We start from the raw sequence: 15,504 nt of genomic DNA on the forward strand, positions 1-15,504 counted from the left end.
GTCATTCAGCTTCAGGTTAAACAACTCCATTGACCTGGAACTTACTGCCTTGGTGAGGGCAGTTAATGGTACTCCTTGTTGTTAGGCAGGTCTGCCTCATATTGAGTCAAAATCTGGCTCTCTGTAACTCCCAATCATTGATTTTAGTTCTTCCCTTTGGATCTCAGCAGAATAAATCTGTTAGCCCTTCAGATGTCTAAATGCAGAGGTCATTCCTGTTACCTCCCTCTACCTAACCAATCTTCTCTAGGCTAACTTGTCCCAGTTCCTTCAAATCATCCTGATATGGCAAGGTTTCAAGACTCCTCCCCATCTGTGTCTCTGTTATTTGGACATGGTCCAGTTTATCAGCTAGGTGGCACACGATAGAGTACCAGGCCTGGAGTCAGGAAGACCTGAGTTCAAATCCAACCTCAGAGACTTACTAGCTGTGTGATCTTGGGCAAGTCACTTAACCTTGTATTTGCCTGAGTTTCCTCATCTGTAAAGTGGAGATAATAATTGCACCTACCTCCCAGGGTTGTTGTGAAGATCAAATGAGATAATACTTGTAAAACGGTTACCATAGTGCCTGTTACATAGTAAGTGTTGTATAAATGTTAGTGGTTGTTATTGTTATTATTATTATTATTCCATTAAAATCTGAGGGTGTTTCTTTCTCATATGAATTGCCATCTAGCAAGATCTTGCCCATCTTATATTTATACAGCCAATTATTTTTACCCTAAGCACAAGACTTTATATTTGTCCCAATAAATAGGTCCTGTTAGATTTGGTCCATTGTTAGAGTCTAACAGGACCCCTTTGCATCCAGCTTCTGTTGTAAAACTCATTCTAGCACAGTTTAAAAGTCAGTTTGTCAGAAGTGGTCCATCATGTGCTCCTGCTGCTACTACTCACTCTGAACACTCACTTTCCACTCACTTTCTCCAATTCTTCCATCATCTCTCTCCAAAGAGCTTAAACAAAAAAGTAAAAAAAAAAAAAAAAAAAAAAAACTTCACCCTCTAGTTACAATCTTGTGATAGTTTTGTCTCTTTCTAGTTTGAGAAATTCCTTGGTGACTTGGGAAGCCAGTCCAATCCTCACCAGAATGACTGTCACACATATAATCAATCAATCAAAAAACATCTATTAACCACCTACTATGTCAGGTATTATGCTAAACACATGGAATGTATCAAAAGTAGAAGCTTATATTCTAATGAGTGAGACAACTTGTACACATATAAGTGTGGCACCCTGCCCCTCCCCATGAGTTACTTCCACATCTGGGTACTCAAAGGTTGGGTCCCCAGAGGATGGCTGACTGCTACTCCCCTCAGATTCAAGGGATAACCCTGAGGTATGGAGTTTCTGTAGCTCTTGAGCCCCCATTGGTGTGGTCCTCATGATCAATTGTCAAATTTATATGAATTAGTTTTTAGAAAGGATATATATTAAGCAGGTATAGTGAAAGTTGGTACAGAAATAATCCCTGCCAGAGGAGGAACCAATCTCCCCTTGAACACAGAAGGTTCCCAGGGGAGTGAATTCAAAGTTATAGTAAAATGGAAGCAAGGCACTTGTATAGGGGACCCATGTGGCAAAGGGGTAACTCGTAGCTCCTAGTTACTGAAAGTCATCTTTAAGCTTTGTGAAGTACTCATGAGTTCCCCTTCCATGTACTTTATGCTTGACTCCAAGGGTCAATTCTCTTGTAGAATCCTAAAGTTGCCTTTCTTCCACATGTCAAGTTTGTCTTCAGTGTTTACTCACATTTTCTATGTAGATGCTGCTGTCAGTCACTGTTGCCCATGGATAATATTGCAGGCTCTGGTAGATACTTCTACTTATACTAATGGGACCTCCAAGTCTACTGACCTTTCAGGGTTCAAAAGATCATAGCCTGGTCAAATCCATTTTAATTGCCCTTTCCCAGGAGACCTTCTGTTTGCCCTCAGCATATGTCTCTACTCCAAACTGTACATGTTGTCTCCAACTAGTCCATTCTCTTAAGTAACATATCATTAGGGGGAGGGCAGGGTGGAGTGTGGAACAGGAGTAAGGTCCTTTCTGCTCCTCACCAGGAATAATTCTGTCTTAGAGGTCTAGGTGGATAAGCAACCCTCACACTAGAGGTGCTAGCCCTCCCTAAACACCCCACACACCCTTGTCTTTTAGTAATTACTCTATGTATACCATCCATCTCTTCCTTTTAAAAAACTGTCAACCATTTACTTTTTCCTTTCTACCTCCTTCCATAAATAAAATCTATGTACATATAGGACCTTTCCCCTTTCTTTGATCTTTTTGGGAGTATAAGCCTAATAGTGGCGTAGCTGGGTCAAAAGGTATGCCAAAGTAAAATATGTTGAACAGGTACCAAGTTACCAGATTCTAGGTGGTGTAGAAATCCATTCTGGGACCCCATTCATTGCTACTGAAATATAGGAATGCCTGAGGCTTTGAAATAACATACCTCCTAGACCAGATGACATTAGATATTGGTATGGGAAAAGATTGATCCAGAAAGACATAATTTAACACCTATTTTTAATATCTCACATATTTAACTATGTTCCAAAAGAGTGGCTGCTTTCTAATACTATTGTAATCTACAAGAAAGGTAAGATAAGAATCTACCCTCCCACTGGAGACCCACGTTCTTAGGTAAAACCTAAGATCTATGTTATGATATTGTCAGAAAGACTTGGTGATCGGAGCTCTAGGACTGGATGCATCATGAGGTGCCAGAAGGACTTAATGCCAATCGATGACTACTGTGAGCATACTTTCTTCTTCAGTCTGTCTTAGATGATGCCAAACACATAAAGAGAACATGTAGGATGGCCTGGCTGGATCAGACTAATTCATTCAGCTCAGGTCACATAATACTATCTGGCTAGCACTGAGATGGGCTGGCTTGCATGATGACGCCATTAATGTAATACAAAGACTCTCTTGGGGCAACAAGACTTCTGTATACTGTAAGTATGGCTTTTCATTGAGCATTGGCATTTCTGCAGGAGTAAAGCAGAACTACCCTTTCAGCCCTGTAGTTCTTTATAACCCTGGCACTGATAAGCCAAGCCCTGATAAGCATGGTGCTAGACTATGAGTCATACCACAGGAGAACCAATGCCTTGGCATATGTGGGTGATCTAGCCATAGTGGCTAGATCACCTCCAATTCTCTTGGTGAAGTGTTGGACAATGTGAGTGAAGTTGCCACATCAGCCAGATTACATTTTAATGGGAGCAAAATGCTTGTCCTTGTTGCATGATGGCCAAAAAAAGAGGTACTCCTCACCAAGTTCCAGGTCCTAGATCATAGATTCCTAAAGTGGGTGATGCTGCTCTGGGGGGGCACTGGAACAATCCAGGGTGGTGGTAGTAGCCTCAGATGCAATTGGGGGGCATTGAATAAAAAGAAGGGGGTGGTGGAAGCATAAGAAAGGAAGAAAAGGTAAGAAAATTTTGAAAAACGATTTGTACATGTTTCATTTGTTGTGTAACAGAGTTTAAGTCATAGTGATTACATTATTTTCTAAATAAACACACAAAATGCAAGTTATAACCAATCAGTGGTCAAATATGCCGATAGGTCTTAACAAACAAGTGTTGGCAGGTGAGCATGTCACACATTGCTGAGAAGTCCAGCATGCATTGGCAGGAATATGTGCATGTAATGGCTTGCTTACAATGTAATACTATATGGTTACATGATGCAATATTGTATCATCAAAATTTCAATGTAGGAAAAACCCACAAGTTTACAATAAATTCTTAAATTTAAGATTTAAAATTTTTTTAACAAATTTTATATTTTTTGAAATGATGCAAATTAAAAAAAAAACCCAAATCATTAAAGGATTAAAGAAAGTAGATTTCTAGGAGGGGGGCACTGAGTAATTTTTCTTTTGAAAAGGGGGCAGTAAGCCAAATAAGTTTGGGAACCTCTGTCCTAGATCAAGGGATTTCTGTGATGTTGGAGAGAATATAAACCTCTGTCTTGGAAACCCTAAAGGTCTCCACACCACAAATTCTGTCAGTAATGTGATAATCAATATGACCACTGATTTAGATGTATAGATGGGTCAAAATTAGCACCTGGAAGGAAGTAAATGGAGTAAATGCTTTTATTTTGACCTGTGCCTCTTTTCATCTTAAGAAGATATAGTCCCCCAAAATACTCTTAGTCTCTTGGACAAAGCAATCAAAAAGAATGGCAAGAGATAGTATCTCCCCAATAAAATGGAGGGAGTGAATTTAGTGCCTGTAATTGTGGTGGTAGGTACTGGACAAGAGGTTTGTTAGGTGAGGCTGCTGTCCTCAACCAATCTGGAATGACTTTCTCAATGCCATGGTGAAGAATAGAATAAGGGGCAACCCTGGCCAGAACCACTTATTTGAATGGATCTGTGGAGGGAGAGCTTGGGAATGCAGGCATAAATGTTCAAACATTTGGTCCCCACTTCAGGTAGCCTCCTATTCACAAAAAAATGTATCCACAAAAATTCCATCCATTCCACTCCAACCAATGATGTCCTATGCCTATGACTCAGCAATAACCCTTTGGCCCCAGAAGGAGTGGAAAGGACACTAAAGCAGGCACTTAAGAATTTTTACCAACAACAGTTAGTTGGTGAACTGGATCAGGATAGGATTTATTCCATCACTTCTCTGGCTCCAGCCTCCAACTTTTTTATGAGGGAGGGATCCTTTACCCACTTTGCAGACTGACATTTTATTCCTAAAGCCAGATCCGATTGCATCTTTTTGAATGGGACAGGAGATTTGGCTCTGGAGACAAGCAGGCAAGCATTGTTGTCATCAGTCATTTAAAACAGACTAGTGAAAGCCATCATAATGCTACTAAACTACTAAATGCCAGAAACTACTAAAGATGGTGGAGGAAAGTGGGAAACTGCTTGAGGTCTGGAAGAGGTACTTCAACTGGATGTAATAATTCTGTACCATAAGGACTATGTTGCATATTGTTGATATCACTATACCTTTTGATAATATCCTGCCTTTCAATTCACCAGAGTAGCCAAAGTGGGCAAATTTAAAAAAAAAAATCAAATAGTGTGTCAGTATCTGGCTAAGAAAGGCTTCAGAATGTATAGTAATGCAGTGATCTGGCTAATGATTTAGTATTATCCAAAGTGAAAATCAGAACCAGGTATGCAAATCTCATGAAGAAATTGATGGGCTCAATTAGAAGGAGTAGGGAGGCATGTGCATGCTTGGGTATATGTGTGTGTGTGTGTGTGTGGGTGGGTGGGTGTGGGTGTGGGTGTGTGTATGCAGTTTAAAATGTACAGACCTTCAGGCATTATTGTTACATGATGATTCATTTCAGAATTTTCTGACACAAATGTATTTGTTAATGATAAAGCATAATATAATTTAAAATATGTATATATATAAATATACACCTAAGCCATATATATACCTCCCTGTTCCTTCTAATATTTATGTATATGTGTGTATATGTGTATTTATGTATGTATGCTTATATGTATGTATAAGAAGAGAAGAGGGAGAAGGAGAGAGAGAGAGAGAGAGAGAGAGAGAGAGAGCACATCACAGGATAAGCCAATATGCAGAATAAATATAGATGAAAGTGTTTATTTTTAATCATTTTATAGGGAAAAAGTTATTTTATCCTTATTTAAATAAAAAAAATCCAGTTTTACTTTGTAGAGAACTCTTCATGAATTTTTTTTGTTCATTTAGAAATGATGTACAGATATCATTTAAATGTATACATGCAGGGCAGCTAGATTGCCCAATGGGTAAAGCACCGGTCCTGGAGGCAGGAGGACCTGGGTTCAAATGCAGCCTCAGACACTTACTGGCTGTGTGATCTTCAGTAGGTCATTTAACCCCAATTACCTCAAAAAAAAAAGTGGGGGCAGCTAGTTGATGCAGTAGATAGAGTACTGGTCCTGGAGTCAAGAGGACTTGTGTTCAAATCCTGCCTCAGACACATAACACTTATTAGCTGTGTGACTCTGGGCAAGTCACTTAACCCCAATTGCCTCATCCCCCCCAAAAAAAGTACATAAATGTATACATGCACATATTTTAAACTCATGTTATTATGCTTTATCATTATCAAATATATATGTATCAGAAAATTCTGAAATGAATCATCATATAACAATAGTACTTGAAAGTCTGTACATTTTAAACATGATTTGAATTGAAGTAAAACATCTTTGGGGGAATACTTCCAAGTTGCTTTCCAAAATGGCTGTATCAATTCACAGTTCCCCCAACTGTGAATCAATGTGTCTGTTTTCCTGAAACTCCTCTGATATTTGTCATTTTCCTTTTTTGTCAACTTTGCCAGTCTGATGGATGAGGTGGAATCTCAGAGTTGTTTTAATTTGCATTTCTCTAATTAGTTATCTGGAGCGTTTTTTTTTTAAAAATATGGCTATTATTAGCTTGAATTTCTTCTCTTGAGAACTGCCTATTCATATCTTTTGATCATTTATGGACTGGGAAATGACCCAGATTTTCACAATCCTCAGATTATACAAGCTTTTAGAGTAATGCTGGAGACATCTCTGACCAAAAGGATCCCCTCTCTAGGTGGGGAGACAAGACTAACATGAATCAAACAAAAGCTGACAACACAGGGCAGATGCTAACTTACACTGGACAGATTCTACAAAGGAAGTTCAAGAGCTCAAAGAAAAGATCAACCTAGGCTGGAATAGGCGTGGTAGGTAATGTCGGAGGAGGGACCTGAGTTGGTCTTTAAATGACAGAGGACAGGTAGGATTTGATTAAGAGAACGGAGGGGATTACAGGAGAGAACACAATGAACTATGGAATCAGGGAATGTTAAAATGTAGCAGCTAGAGACGTCTGGGATTATCTAGTTCAACCCCTCTGTCTTGTGAAAGAAGAAGACCCTGAGAGCAAAGGAACAAGGGCATGATTGAGCATGAAATGTTTACAAGACAGTGATGAGACCAGTCTGAAAAGAGTGGGAATGAGTACTGGGGAGCAGTGGGAAATAAGTCTGTACTTATAACGTTGGAGTCAGATAATGCATAACTTTAAGAGTCCAGTTGAGGACTTGCAATTAATTATGGATCCCATAGTTAACAGTAAGTCAATGGAGGTTTTTGAGTTGGTTAGTGACAAAATGAAGGTCTTAAAGTCATAGCTAATAGCTAACATTGATGTAACATTTTAAGATTTGTAGTTCTATGCATTATCTCATTTAAGTTGATCCTCACAACAACCCTCTGTGGTAGGTGCTTGTATTGTTCCCATTTTATAGATGAGAAAACTGAGGGAAAAGGTTAAATTGCTTGCTCGGGGTCACATGGCTAATAAGTATCTGACTCAAGATTTGAATACAAGTCTTTCTGAGTGCAAAGCCATCATGACATCCACTATGGCACCAAGATGCACCTATCCAGGAATGCTGACTCTGGTTCAGACTCTAAGATAAGTTGTTTCCACAGCATGGAAGTAGAGCTCTGGCAATTATCCAGCTGATTTGGATCCAATAAGGTGCATGATTGAGTGTTTCGATTGATCTGGTTCAGATTGTAAACTAATCAAATAGCCCTTCCACCTAATGCCAGTGTCCTTTTTTTTGTGCTGTATTTACATCAGAAACTTGTTCTCCTGCCATGGAAAATGTATCTTCTTTCCTCTCCTACCTTCAACCTACCTCTCTCCACACACTCCCCCACACTTCCCCACAAACACATCTGCACAAACACAACTATTTTTCCATCTGTAGTGTGGAGCCCACACATGTTCTTTGTCTCCCTCTCACAGAGATAAAGTAAGAAACAACTCTATTTCGGGGAGGTTTCAAGAGACTGGCATTATACACATAACAAATGTTACCTGTGAATTCTAAAAAAGCTTCTATAAATGGAAAGAAGAAGAATAATTGCTTCTCTCAAAACAAAAAGGAGTGTTTTAGGACTTTTATCTATTCCCAGACTAATCTTTTAAAACCAAGGAGAAGAATTTGACCCACTGACAAGAGGAAAAACTTAAAGTACATATGACAATAATTTGGGATATTTGCCCTTTGAGTGTATTTGTGTCTGATAATCTGGTTGCAGTTTTTAAAGGTTACTAAAAAATTGGTTTCTTATCAGTAGGATATTCTGATGTGGCAATACACAAATGTTTTCCAACAGTTGGCACCTTGTAAAAGAAGGCTCCCATAAACAGGATATTCCTGTTGGCAAGGGTCAGCATATTTGCTTAAAAAAACAGTTTTGTGTTTCTAGAACACTCTTCTGACACAAACAAGGAAATGTAACTGAAAAAAAAAATAGAAAATATATACATTGCAGAAAATCCCCTGCTATCAGCATGGATACATCAGCCACAATTGAAGAATGACAAATGATGTTGGTTAAACATTTTAAATCCCTCTCTCGATGGTGTCTTATATTGGCTTGGAAAAGCAACACAGGAGTCAGTTTTCTTTTACTCTTTCTGTTCTTGCTTTTTTTCTTCCACTCTTTCCATCCATCTTCCTTCTAGGAAGCATTGTGTAATGAAAGGAGCAATAGTCAGAGGCAGAAGCCCTGAGTTCAAGTCTTAGCTCCGATATTTACTGTTCATGCGCAAATCACTTCTCAAAGTTTCAATTTTTTCATCTGTAAAATGGGAATAATAATCTTGTACCACATATCTCACAGAGTTGTTGGGAAGAGAAATTGAAATGTTGATAAAGTGCTTTCAAAATGTAAACTATTATTATCTTGGCCTGTCTAGTAGAGTTCATCAGTGAGATGAAAAATGGCTTTCCAACTTATAAGGGAGGAACTTCCCACTAATCATTTTTTATTGTGCATTTTTTTAAGGGTTTGCTTCCTGATCTCATATTTGTCTCTTGAATAGCTGAGCAATAGTTGACATTCGGGCAGTGGAGCTAAGGGTGTGTAGGCACCATTTGACTCTGGACACCAGACTCGACATCTGATTTATTATATTGCAGGAAAAACAGGAGTACCTACCAATTGAGGCGTTACCGGTCCTCTCAGGGTTACTGAGATCAGCAATGTCACACTCCCTTAGAGGCTTTCCAAGTCCACATGAATGGTCTGTTTAACTTTTGTAAGGAATAGGTCAACAGAGAATTTCGAAAAACCATGGAAGTAACACTTGGCAAACAGAAATCAGCTAAGCAAATGGTAAGTGATGTGGCAGGCACCCACATGTAATGAGGACACATAGCCTCTGTAGCAGAGCACAGAGCCTGGAAAAAATAAGGCAAGTCTTTAAAGAAATCGGGCTGTCAGAAAATTTTTTTTTCCTCAGCCAAATTTAAATATGTAGCATTTATGGCCACTTAAAGTCTGAGACGGTTTGTTTTTCTTTGAACCTACTCCTTCTTGCTCACCAGGAATAATGTCTCTGCCCCAAACCTCTATTTAGCTTAGGGTTAGAAAGTTCCCATAAAGGGACAGTCCATCTATTGGCAGCCATGTATATGGCTGTCAACAAATGTATGTGTATGTATACATATATACATACATACATATACATATAGGTGGTTGTTTTGTGTATATACACCTACGTACATATGTATGGAACATATCTATAGACATAGATATGTCTATAGATAGAAACAGATATAGCCATATGTATAGCTTTAGATAAGCAAGATTTGAGGGCAAAAAATTAGAGACCATGAAGCTGTACATGATTTGTTGTTGTTAATCTTCCTCTTCCTCTCCCTTTCATTTGCACAGAAGGCCTAAAGTATCTTGGGAGTGAGGAGGAGGTGCTCAGGAAACATGCTGAAGCTCAGGTCCAAATAACCCTTAGAGGTTTGTTAAAGGCAGACACTGAAATGATTTTTTAATGATTTTTTTTTATTCTAAACTTAACAAACACCAAGTAAAATGGGGATTTCCATAAAGAGAGTAAAACAGGAAAAAATGATTATACATGAACCTGAATTTCTATTATATAGAGCTTGCTTTTCTTTTTAAATATAGAATAAACTCACCATGTAACTCTCAAAGCTGTCCTATCCCTCCCTCCTTTTCCTCGTGGTTTCTCCTCTTCCCCCCTCTTCAACAAAATTAGAAGAAAAGAAAAACACAACCCTTACGACAAAAATATCAAACAAAAGAAATTCCCACAGTATGCAATGGTCAAAATTGTACGTCTCATTCTGTATACTGACTCTGTCACTTCTATGTCGGGAGGTGGGTAGCATAGTTCATCCTTGTTTTTTTGGAATGATGGTTGGTCACTATATTGATCCAAGATCCTGAAATGATCTCAAAAGAGTACAGGTTAGCATCAGAAACAATGGAAATGAAAAGGCATTTTCTAATCTTAAATCAGATAGAGGTTTGGGTGGTACAGAAACGTTATTCCTGGTGAGCAATGAATAGGTTCAAAGACAGACTAAATGTCTGTGAGTTCTACTTAGCTGGCTTGCTCTTCTGTGTTTCAAGAATATGGCCCCTGGAGGATATCCCCTCCTAGAAAGAAAAGCCCACACAGCTAAGATTCTGGGCCTGACAAATTCTTCTCCTTACACTGAGAGTCATTGAGGTTTTCTTCAAGGCTTTCTTCTTACTCTTATGATTGGGTATGTGAAAAGCCTTCTTCTCTCACCAAAGAATTGAAGTTTAGGCTTCTGACTTAAGAAGTTTATTTGCTATTGACTAAGGTAAAAAGAGACACCAGGGCCCAGTCCTCTTCTTATGAGAAAGAGATGGACCCTTAACTGAGGACTCCAGCTGAAGCCCAGAAACTGGAAACAGAGAGAAAGTCTACAACTATTTTTCTAGTGGAAGTTCCCAGCATTGATAATGAGACCCATAGGTTAATACCTGACAGCAATGGGAGGCAAGACCAGCAAAAACTTTGCATCACTCTGAAGAGCAACATTATAAGAAATCAGAGACCCTGTGGTATTGAAGGCATGAGTTTTGCCTGTGTGGGTACCTCTTGCATGTGAATCCTGGTCACACATGTTCCTTACACATAATGATGATGATAATGATGTTGATATGATAGCTGGCATTTATATAACACTTACTATGTGCCAGGTACTGTGCTAAGCACTTTACATACGTGTACCTTGGCCACACATTATCTAAGAGTATGTCACTACATATTTTTGAGGAATATTCACTCTTCCAACAAAAGGTGATTGTACTTGCGGAGGACATTTTCTATTGCTACTTTTCTTTTTTTTTTGTTGTTTTTTTTTTTTTTTGCTAGGCAATGGGGTTAAATGACTTGCCCAGGGTCACACAGCTAGTAAGTGTCAATTGTCTGAGGCAGGATTTGAACTCGGCTCCTCCTGACTCTAAGGCCAGTGCTTTATCCACTGTGCCACCTAGGTACCCCCATTGCTACTTTTCTTACAGTACTATTTCATTAGATGCCTTTGCTTTTAAATCATTGTCTTCTGTCTGAATAGCAAAAACCAAACCTGTTGGTGGGGGGTCATGATGGATGTAGACCCACAGAATGCATTGAACTTTGGATAACTTGTTGAAATGATCCACATGCTAGTAGGGGTGCCGCCAGGTGCCACAATGGAATTGTGGTGTTAAAAGGTACCTTTGACCATCTAGTCCAATCCCTTCATTTTACAAGTGAGTAAACTAATATCCATGGGCAGATAGGTGGTGTAGTGGATAGAGTGCTGGCCCTGCAGTCAGAAAGACTCATCTTCCTGTGTTCAGATCTGGTCTCAGACACTTTCTAGCTGTGTGACCCTGGGCAAGTCACTTAACCCTGTTTGCCTTAGTTCCTCATCTTTAAAATGAGATGGAGAAAGAAATGGCAAACTACTCCAGTGTCTTTGCCAAGAAAACCCCTCATGGGATCATGAAGAGTCAGACATGACTGAAAAGAACTGAACAACAATAACAAGACAATATCCATATGGAAGAAGGCACTCAACTAAGGTCCTAGCTTGATTCTCTTTCCATTGCACCAAATGTGTTACCAATTCCTTTTTTTTTTTTCAGGTTTTTTATTACTCTCCATTATTTTATCTCCTTATTAAACTTGAAACTCCATAAAGGCAATGATCATGTGTTGGTTAAATTTTATATCTTTCTCAGTAGCTAGTTTAGTTTTCTGTACACAGTAGGTACTTACTGCATTTAACTGACTTTTCACTATTTGGTCTAAATGAGAGAAAGACTGGTGGAATTTGGTAGACTGCTTACATCCTCCCATCTCCCCACTGCTCATTTGGCTTTCTATTTGGATTTACTGATGCTGATAATGTCCAATTTAGGTAACTGATCAATTGACTCAAGTACTTTGTATATAACAGAATATTTTATACTTTAGAGGGTGCATTCTTCAAGATATTTGTTGTTCTTCGGTCATTTTCAGTCGTGTCTGCTTCTTTGTGATCCCATTTAGGGTTCTCTTGGCAATGATACTGGAGTGGTTAAGTGATTTGCCCAGGGTCACCCAGCTAGTTAAGTGTCTGAGGCCAGATCTGAACTCAGGGAAGGTAAGTCTTCCTGACTCCAGGCCTGGCGCTCTATCCACCATGCCACCTAGCTGCCCCATTGTTCATGATAACTCTTATAGCATGCTATCTTTGTCACCCCAATTTTAAAATGAGGAAATGAGGTTCAGAGAAAGTAGATGACTTTCCCAAAGCACATGACAGAATCAGGAGTAGAATGAGTCTCCTCTTCCAGGGTCTGGTGCTTTTTCTATTATATCATGTTGCCTCCCGTAGTAGTTATACAGCCCTGAATATGAGGTACTGCATTTGGTCATGCCTAGTTCCACCTACACAGAAGATATCTTTCTGAACTGATCTCCTGCTTCCTAGAAGCACTACCCCTCAGGTCTAACTGTGACATGTTGGGTTGGGGAAGGAATCAGATTGAAGGGCAAAGTGTTAATAATAGCCCACACTTATACAGTGCTTTATAATTTACAAAGTGATTTCCTCACCACAGCCCTGGGAGGTAGGTGTAAGCATTATTATTCCCATTTTACATATGAGGCTTAGACAGGTTGGCGAATGACTGAAGTCACACGACCAGTACCTGGGATCACCAGGACTTAAAGCCTGACTCCTTGTCCAGCCCCTTTATGTAATTCCTTGAAACTTCTGTTTTTGTCTTGTATCCTAGCACCTAGCACTGTGTCTAACATACAGTTATCACTCAATAAATGCCTGTTAATTGATTGACTTTCAAAACTGGAACTTCAATCTGGAGAGCAACTCTTACCATGTCGTCATTATTCCTGTTGCTACTTACCCTTACAACCTCATGGGAAGAGGAAATCACAGGCTGAAAGACAGGCAGGCAGAAGTAGACTCTGTGTGCTACAGGGACTCTGTTTCTCCATAGACTGACCTTTCCTGACTTGTGGCTCAAGGCAGTCAGCTGATATTCACTGGAGTTCCCCTTCTCTCTGTCTATTGTGCTGGATACAGTTGAAAGTGAGAACATAACTCCAAAATGACAGGGGAATCAATTGAAGAATGAACAAGCAGTGGGGTTGGTGACAGCCAGTCAGGCAGGCTGTAGATGGGATCCTTGCAATGGTAGATGGGGGATTGAGCCAAGCATTCCCTCAGGTCCCTTCCAAAATCTAACATTCCAGGATTCTACAACTTCCCTCTGGCTGGTATCTGCAAAAAAATGGTTGGATTTCTAACTAGAGGAATCTGGGCTGACAGAGAATGACCGAGAGAGAAAGTTTCTCCTCCTACTCTCTGCCTTCTCACACCCCCCCATCCCCAGTTCTCATTTAATGATTCTTCAAATGTTAATTAAGTACCTACTGTGTTCCCAGCACCTTAGGGAAAGCAGATCTCAAAGACACGATCTCTGTTCTTCAGATAATAATACAAGACCCATATACATAAAACAATTAAAGAACCATTTTAAGGAACCTAAAAGCAAGAGTGAGATCAGATCTATTGGGGTCAGGAGATGTAAATCATACACAAATGCTGATGGCATTCAGATGAAGGAAATATATTGTGGGTTGTGATAGGGTAGGAAGGCTTCATGGAGATTAGTCCTGATCTAGGGCCTTGGAGGAAGTGAGAGATTTGGAGACGTACAGGGAAGTTATTTAAAATAGGGACAGTATCACAGTAGCAGAAACGAATAGTATGACCCAAGAATGGTAATGATATGGGCCTGCCAGTAACCAAAAACCTATAACAGAAACTGTTGGGTGAGGAAGGAGATGAATGATATTCCAGGTTGAAGAGTATGGATTTGAACTCAAAAGTAATAGGGAGCCATGGTAGAATTTTGATCAAGAGAGTGATATGATAAAAGGAATGTTCTAGGATGATATGATTTCTTGAAAAAAAACCATGCCTTTAGTTATAAGGGGGACCAGTGAGGGGAGTATGCCTGTGCTACTAGTATGAGTCAGTAGGACCATCTTTAAGTGGGTGGATAACACATTTTAAAAGGTAGAGGAGTAGCTAAAGGATTGTTCTTCAATCTATAGGAATTATTTAAATGTAGGATGTGCAAAGAGTGCCTGTGCTAGATAGGAGTCAGGAAATATGAGTTGAAGTGTGAGTTCCACCATTTGCCCCCTGTGAAGCAATGGGCAAGTCTTTCAGCCTTCCTCTGGTTCAGTTTCCTTCTCTGCAGAATGGGAATAATAATCCCTGCACAGCATACTGGGCAGGGGTATTATAAGGATCAAACAAGACAGCTCTTGAAAGCTCTTTGGAAACTATAAGCCACCCTCTGGATGTGAATCATTACTTTAGCCATCTCACAGTAGGTCAGCAATGTCACAGTGTGTCAAGTGCAGGGCAGTTATGAGTAGTCACATGGCTAGGCATATTTTTGAATGGGCTAAAGAACATTGGAGCAGGTAAGTGGCTCAGTGGATAAAGTGCCAGGCTGGAGTCAGATAAATTCATCTCCATGAGTTCAACTCTGGCTTCAGCTACTCACTAGCTGTGTGACCCTGGACAAGTCACTTAACCCTGTTTGCCTCAGCTTCCTTATCTGTAAAATGAACTGGAGAAGGAAATGGCAAACCACTGCAGAGTCTTTTTCAAGAAAACTTCAAATGAGGTCACAAAGAGTCAGACGCAACTGAAAAAACTAAATGACAACAAATAAGAGAACATGAAAGGACCAGAAATGTGGCCTCTGTGGTAGGTGTGATTCTATCAGGCTCAACAATGGGTTAACAGTGGTTTTCTTACTGGATCATGAAATGCGAAAGGCCTCCAATCGCCTCTGGGGCTTCATCCTCAAGTCCACCAGTTAAGGAAGCCAGGCCTTTGATGCTATCTTTCTGTGGCCCCACCCCCATCCCTACTCCCCAAAGGAAACAGTGGTATCATTTTTTTGGCCCTCCCCTGTGAGGACTGCCATCCTCAGAGCCTCCCGATTTAACTTTGTCTGGCTCCCCCTTGCATCATGCTACTCTTATGAAGTGGCTTGTTTGGCGCTGCTCCCATCCTGCCATTGTCTCTGCAGAGCTGGCGCCCCTGCCCGCTTGGCAGACACGGCTGAGCAGG

Source organism: Vombatus ursinus, unplaced genomic scaffold, assembly GCF_900497805.2.
Source record: "Vombatus ursinus unplaced genomic scaffold, bare-nosed wombat genome assembly UNPS02014770.1, whole genome shotgun sequence".
NCBI lineage: Eukaryota > Metazoa > Chordata > Mammalia > Diprotodontia > Vombatidae > Vombatus > Vombatus ursinus.